The sequence below is a fragment of the Catharus ustulatus genome, chromosome 4 (assembly GCF_009819885.2).
Source record: "Catharus ustulatus isolate bCatUst1 chromosome 4, bCatUst1.pri.v2, whole genome shotgun sequence".
NCBI classification, from domain to species: Eukaryota; Metazoa; Chordata; class Aves; order Passeriformes; family Turdidae; genus Catharus; species Catharus ustulatus.
This window is the reverse complement of record NC_046224.1, coordinates 49,009,284-49,016,687: the sequence shown is the minus strand read 5'-3', so window position 1 is coordinate 49,016,687 and position 7,404 is coordinate 49,009,284.

The following is a 7,404-nucleotide window of genomic DNA, read 5'->3' as shown; positions in this document are numbered from 1 at the left end:
GATTTTATTAATACTGTTGTGGTTTCTAGAATTGAGCAAGATAAAATTTTTGTAAAGTGCTTCTTTTTTTTTTTTTCCTCAATTAAATGCCTTATTCTTACATTCTTTTGTTTCCTGAAGCGAAGTGTACTTTCAGCCACTGAAGTGGACATGGTCAACTCTTTCTTGACTGTTTTCTTTTGGAAACCACCTTACCATAGTGAGAAGACATCTGACTTCATATTCATAGCAGCATGAAATGCTTTGATCTGTGATCATATGAACAAATGTGATCTGACTGAACTCCTGTTCAAAGGCCATTATTTTGGATTTTTTTATTTTGATCATGTCTTAGTGATGACACTTGAGTTGCTTTTGAAATTTCCACTCATAAGTTTCCTGTATATAAAAAACTCAGAGCATACTTAAACTTGTAACGAAAACAACAGTTAACTTCGAATATATATAGTATATTTTAGGCAAATATTGTTACATTTAACTACTTAGCAGCTGTAAACTGACAAACTTTGGGACAAGGTGGAGGTGAGAGTAAGTGATATAGGGAAGGAGTTACAGAATGGGACAAACTGTCTGTAAATTGGTGTGGGTCACTAGGAGCAGTTCCTGGGCTCACAAGGCAGCAGACAGAGTTACCACCTGTCCACATGCTACTTGGAGAGACAGAAAATGCAGGAAGTAAAAAGAAAATGGGGGAGTTAAGAGAAAACCAGGAAGCTGATAGATTTGAAATTGCAAAATAGGTTACTACAGTTAACAAATTTAATTCCATTCTTTATCCACATGAATTATTCTTCAACTTCAGAACCATTGGTACCCCTAGTATATACCTCTGTCACTGATTTTGCATTCATAGTTGTGGCATCAATATTTCCATAGCATCAAAGCAATACACTCAAAAAGTTTTTAATGAAGTGGTTACAATTGTGAGTTACAGATCCTCATGCTTGGCTTGATTGGTAGATGTGATAGATGTTTATGTAAAATTTTGACATAATTAGATGGAAGAAATCTTTAGCCAGGTCTCATCCAGACCTGGTGCTGTGATTGTTGAAGTATACTGGTATCAGAGTCACCAGTATCTGTTTTTTAATTTCTATTTTATTGTTACAGCTGCAGATAGCCTTGAGCCTGCACATGCTGAGTGGTCCATCATTACACAGTTTCCTGGGACAGCAAAATAAAGTAATGTAAAAAACAAAGGTGGTATACCACTTCTCTTGGATATTAAGGACAAGCTGATTTTGCAGACTGACTTTTTCTGACAATGAAGGGCTGAAATGCCATGAAATACTGTTGGTATTTTACAGAAGTAACTTGGGCACTATTCACATTACAATCTGTTAGGACTGGGCATCTCAGATTTGCAAGTAGGATTTGTTTTCCCTGCATTTTTCCCAGCAGTACTTTGGTCCCCACACAGCCTTTTCTTTACATTTCATTATCTAACATTTAAAATTGCCATTAAGTCGCTTTTCCTCAAGCAGGAGTTAACCTGTTTTACAGGAAATTTATTCCCTTAAAGCTTTGTAGGTATGTTACAGTCTCTGCTTCTGGCTATTGCTATAACTGGATAATAATTTTCAATTTAAATACTGCTTCTGTTGGGGGATAAGGTGCAGCTGTGAGATACAATTATGGGCCTGTTGTAAGGCATAAATCAGAGAAGGGACATGAATTCACTCAAACTATGTGGATCCCTGCAGCGCTCCCAAGCCTGCAGCCATCCTCAGTAAATATTAATGCCAATACCAAATGAGGATGAATACAGAAATGTGGAAACAAAGCTTCTAATCAAATGGCAGCTTGTACATGGGTACTCCTAAGTCTGTAGAACTTGATTCCAAGTGAAGAAATTCCACCAGGAATATTCAGTAGCTTTTCTTCAACATTCATCACACAAAGTAATTTTAATATCTTCCCACTACAACCATTAATTAAATAATAGAATCACAGAACAGCCCAGGTTGGAAAGGACTTTTGAGAGATCATCTGGTTCAACCTTTTGTGGGAAAGGGATCTTTGGTGAGATTATCTAGTGATAATCGATCTGTCCAATCAAATTTTGAAAACCTTTGATGATGGATGCTCTACCACATCCTTATATGTCAGAATTTTCCTTGAAGCACAATAAGGCAGATGCACAGATAGATGACCACCATTATGATTTCTGATCAGGACACATTTTGTGACTGACTGATGGTATGAAGCAAGTGCCATACACTTTTTCACTTTGATAAATATCTTCCTAATAAATGTCTCCTCCTATAGCAGACCACCCAGCAGCATTGCTTGCTCTGTGCTGTTCTGGATTTGCTGTTTTAGAGCAAGGATGAGTGCTTGCTAATCCAGGCGAGATTGTAAAAGTGAAGACTGGATTTACTGAAATGTGGAAGAACCAGCCTGGCCCGTGCTGAGGAAAGGAGAATACCACCAGTGTGGAAACAACTGCCTGTTTGCAGGAACCTGCTGAGTCACCTGTGAAGCCTTGCATAACTTGTTTGCACCTCTCTCATCTGGTGGCTGCTTTTTTGTGGCTTTGTTCAAACAAGCATAAAGCAGAATTAAATATTTCAATGTGATCATTGTCCAAATTGGTCTTGGAGGTTCAAGCCCACACCATTAGCAAGGGTGACAGTGGTTTAAAAAAAACCAGAATGCATCCTGCAATTAGAGGAAACATCAGTAGAAAGCAGTAAGAAGTCTTCTGGTGCTCATTTGTTAATACCTCTTAGTATTTTCAGTAACTATTTTTGTAAGGTCTTTGCAGCTGCAGCCCTAGCTGCAAAGCTGGGAAGATAGAAGGACATCATAAAAATTGTGCAACTACTCTGATGTTTCTTGGTAAAGGGCTCCTGCTGCACTGGTTTATGCAGAGTTCAGCCCAGTGCTAGAAAAGCAATGACTTCTGTCATCCTACTCTTCTTGTCACTGCTACTTGTTTTCCTGATATTTCATTATTTCACTTGTTGACTTCTTTCCACTGTCAGAAGCTGCTACCATCAAATGCTCCCCTGAAGCAGCAGCAGTTTCAGTCTGCTTTAAACTGCCAAATGCCCTGGTTATGGTGCTCCCAACAGGTATACATCATATAATTTCAGTAAGTGTCTCATCCTAATATAATTTAAAATGAAAAAGTGAAAGGAGCTGATTCATGATGCATTGGTTGACTGTTACCTCTGAATTCTGGAAACTCTGTCTTTTGGGAGGTGCCATAAGAAAACAAAGACATGGGTGTTAGCATCTGACATTGCATTTGCTAGTGTCTGCTCAAGGAGTTCTGTAGTAGATTTAGCTTGTACAAAGCTATGCCAGAAAAAAAAGCATCCACTATCAACCAAACCGTAAAAAGTGCCTAAAACCCTTATCACAAGACAAAAAGGAAGTTAATATAATTTATTGTTCTTTAGAGTTTGCAAGTTAAATGAACAAAAATACTCTCACGTTTGCCTGCAGATTTGAGTAATACACCACTGACATTCAAATAGGTTTGTTTGGAGTAGACTAACAGATGTTTCACTTGGGTTCTGAACTCACCCGAAATAAGAATGTAATCTAGATGTTAAACTGATATGCCTACCATTTTCTTTCCTATCTCTAATGGAGACAGTTTTTTATCATATATTTTGGGCATTTTCCCAGTGGCAAAAAAATGGATGCATATGTATCAGTCTGTGCCCATGTCATGGAGTCTGCAAGTCAAAAATAACTTCTGCACATATGCCATTTTGTGATTTTTGTCCCTAATTCTTTGCAATTGTAATAATTTAAGGTCTTTTACAATTGTTAAATATCCTCTCATGTTTGTTTTCTGCCAATATGTGAAGAAAGCGAGTTGGGTTTAATTCCAGTTTCCTTTATCTCTTTCTCTGTTTTATCATGCCAACTCCTGAACTGGATCTGCAGCTCGCCTCTGATCCTGTCTGTGAGTAAGAGGAGCAACAGAACAAGAACTCTTTTCATAGCAGCAGATACACAGTCAATGTCTAACTGTTCTGAGCATGACACAGGACTGATCTGTTTTGTGCAATTATTTTTCTTTGCTAGTGCAAATAGTCATATAAAAGTACTATTTGCTGTCCTCTGGGACCTATAATGTCTCCCTTCCCATCGAAGTTTACAGAAAAGTGAAATGTAAACCCACAAAAACAGGCAGGTAGGGCTGAAAGTTGCAGAAATCAGAGCTCCACTTTGGCATTAAGGATTCTGAGGAGTGCTAAGATACCCTCATATATATGAGAATTTAATGCAGAATTTATGTTAGAAAGCAGTTCTAAAAAAATCAGCTCAGTGTCTTCCCCAGAACCACAGCATCAGTCCTGTGTGAGGCCATATCAGGACATGACAGAGACAGATTCGCACCAGGATTATTTATTACTCTACCCAAGAGTACCTAGAATAGGTTTCTTCCCAATTTTTTCCAGATAGGAAAGCTGAAAACCCGAAAAGTAACCAACCCCGTGCTGGCAGGCAGCCCATTCAGGGGTACAATGTGACTTGGTATCGTGCTGTCATGGGTGTGGGTGGAGGCTTTGGCCTGAAGCACATCACTGCTGCTGCTTGTTACAACATGGTTCTCAAAAATTTAATCCTAAACTAATGAGGTTTATGGGACCCCATGGGGCCATTCAGGTTGAGAATCTCTTGTCAGCACAGAAGGTTTCTTTTTTCCTGCAGAACTGAAAAGACAGATGTAACCCCACAGCACTGCATAATGCCCTGAAGCATCATCTGCTTCAAGCGTAGGGGCAGCATTTTTCTAGACAGAAAGCTATTCCAATATTTCTATCACCACAGCTCTCCACTTCTAAAAACAAAATGCAGACATTTTAATAGAAAATACTTAATTTATCAAAGTGGCAAGAAGATGTTGGTTTTAGGTAAAGCATTCTGCTGAAAGTAATATGCACTTGACCTTGATAAACTCTTCTTTGCATTTTGTCTATGTAACTTGAAACTGGGTTACTTAGTGTAATTAAAAGTAGCACTGGCTTTAATTAGAAATTTCTAAGGGAAGAAATTACAAAGGAAAGGAATAGGCTGATTAAATTCCATTTGTTCAGTCACAGAAAGGAAAGCAGTTGCTTGAAGAGTTTACATGATCATCCCGGTGTCCAGTCACTTGTCCTTTACACAATATTTTAAAACGCAGGGCTGAGCAAGGGTGGTAATTGACAATGTAATTGTTGTTGCTGATTTCTTACCTACTCATCACCAGTATCTGCTGAGCAAAACACTTTAAGGAACCCTTCACAAAGGAAAGTGTCTCCAAAATTTATGTATTAAGAGCACGGCAATACATTTTATGTCAATGGTAGGAGTTGAATGATAATGTTAAAAATAGTTTATTAAGTATTTTTCCGTGTTTTAAAGGCTACTTTAGGATAAATTGCTTCAATTTTATCCATACAATGTAGTCTTGGGATTTCTCCACTCATTCCCATGAAGTATATGTTTAGAATACAAGTTTTCCTCTAAGTTTTAGAAGTCTTAGCTGAAGGTCCTACATTTTAGTGAGATGTGGTTCTCATTTGAGCCATTAATAATTCTGACTGTCTTTTTTCAGCAGTGAATATGATGAACACACTATCAGAAAAATAAATTAAATTTTTAAAATTATTATTAGTTGTGAGAGCTGGTAGTGATAGTCAGTCTCTATTGAGAACCTGGGGACTGCCTGAAATGCAATCTGTGGCCAAACTCATGTCACCAGGCTACCCAAGAGCCCTCACACAAAGCTGTCAGAAAATAAGGAATTATTTGCTTCACTTGGTAATTGGTCATGGTTTTAAAAACTTGTATTTCATTTTGAATCTGAATGTGTCTGGCTTTAGATTCCTGCTATTAGTTCTTTCCTTGTACCTGTTCCTGCTACAGCACTGATGAGCTAGTGAAAGTGAGTCCTTTCCTGCTCTTTGCCCTATTTTTAAACTATGTGTCAAATTCCAGTACAAGTTTTATCAGTTCCATGCACTGAGATAAAAAACTTCATTACTTCCTTATTTCATATCCAGAAATTACCTCTGCCCTTTTGCTGTAGTCATATACTTAGATGCCTGCTAGGTTTTTACTCTCTAATTTGTTACATTGACTAAGAGGTAACATTTTTGTATTCCTTATAATCCTACTTTTCATTTTCAGATGACAGCTTTTTATACAGTTTTTGCTGGATACCCCATTCTTGTCACTGTTTATCGTACTGGCAGTGCCATATCAAGTTTGATTAACATTGATTTTATATTTACTTTACAGGTCATTTAGGAAACTCAAAACATCAGTTTTCAAAGACAACATAGATAACTTATATGAACCACTCATCCAGTTCTTGATGGAATGAATTTGTCCTTTATTGCATCAAAAAGTACTTTTTTTTCCTGATTGCTAGCATGTGGGTACTAAGTCAAGCTCCTGAAAAAATTAGTACAGCTATGATCTTAGCTTTGAACAGTCAAAGACTGTAATGTCATCTTAAGTTTCTCTGAAAAGACCTGTTTTTCCATTAGATTTTGTTGACTGGCACACATAACATTTTAATTCTTTATTTAGTTATTAGTCTTTCTTCTGTGTCATGACTTTTCTTTGTGTCATCATCTACTCCTCCCCACAGCTGAAGGTGTGACTGCCATGGTGGAGATGGGTGTATCAGGCTTGTGTGTGTACAGAAGGCTGTGCAAGCCCTGGGCAACAGGCAATTACCATTGCCAAAGAGTGAGTCTGTGGACAGGCTAGTTGCTGTTACACAGATGATGATTTGGATGAAGATGTATAGGTGATTAAGTCTTCCATGATCCAAAACAGGCCTGTTTTTCTCACAGCAGCTCATTTTTATCCTCTCCTCACTGTTTAGCTGAAGCTCAGTAGTGCTGAAACTGGTAGGTTTTAGGATGTCCCTGAGGAACCTTTGTGGCACCTACGCTTCCTTTCTATGTTCCCATTCCTTTATAGAAGCTCCTGGAAAATCTGCTGGCTTATCAGCTGGTAAATGAAAACTTCTCTTTTACTACTACTGCTGTGGCCCACAGTCAGCACACTACAAGATCTTGTCAGGGATGCACTTGCACATCTCTGTCACCCTGAGCAGAGTCTGAGGAAGCGGGCAGTGCGACTGACAGCCCCATCTCCTGCTGTACTACACAGCAGCAAGTATTCTGGTACAAAGTTCCATTTTTAGCCATCCCATTAAGTGAATACAGCCCTGTGGGTCTGTTCTTGAACCTACCTGCTTCTATGTTTGAAAACATTGGCATGTTGTTTAAACAAGGTTTGCTAATGACTGGTATTATTCCAGGTAGTTTATGGTTGCATGGGTCTCACTTTTGCTTTTTAGATTTTGACCAGTTCTGCCTTCCTCTGGAATTTCCCTGGTCTGCCCATTTGTGTTTAAAATGAGCATTTCTGTAGCTTTTT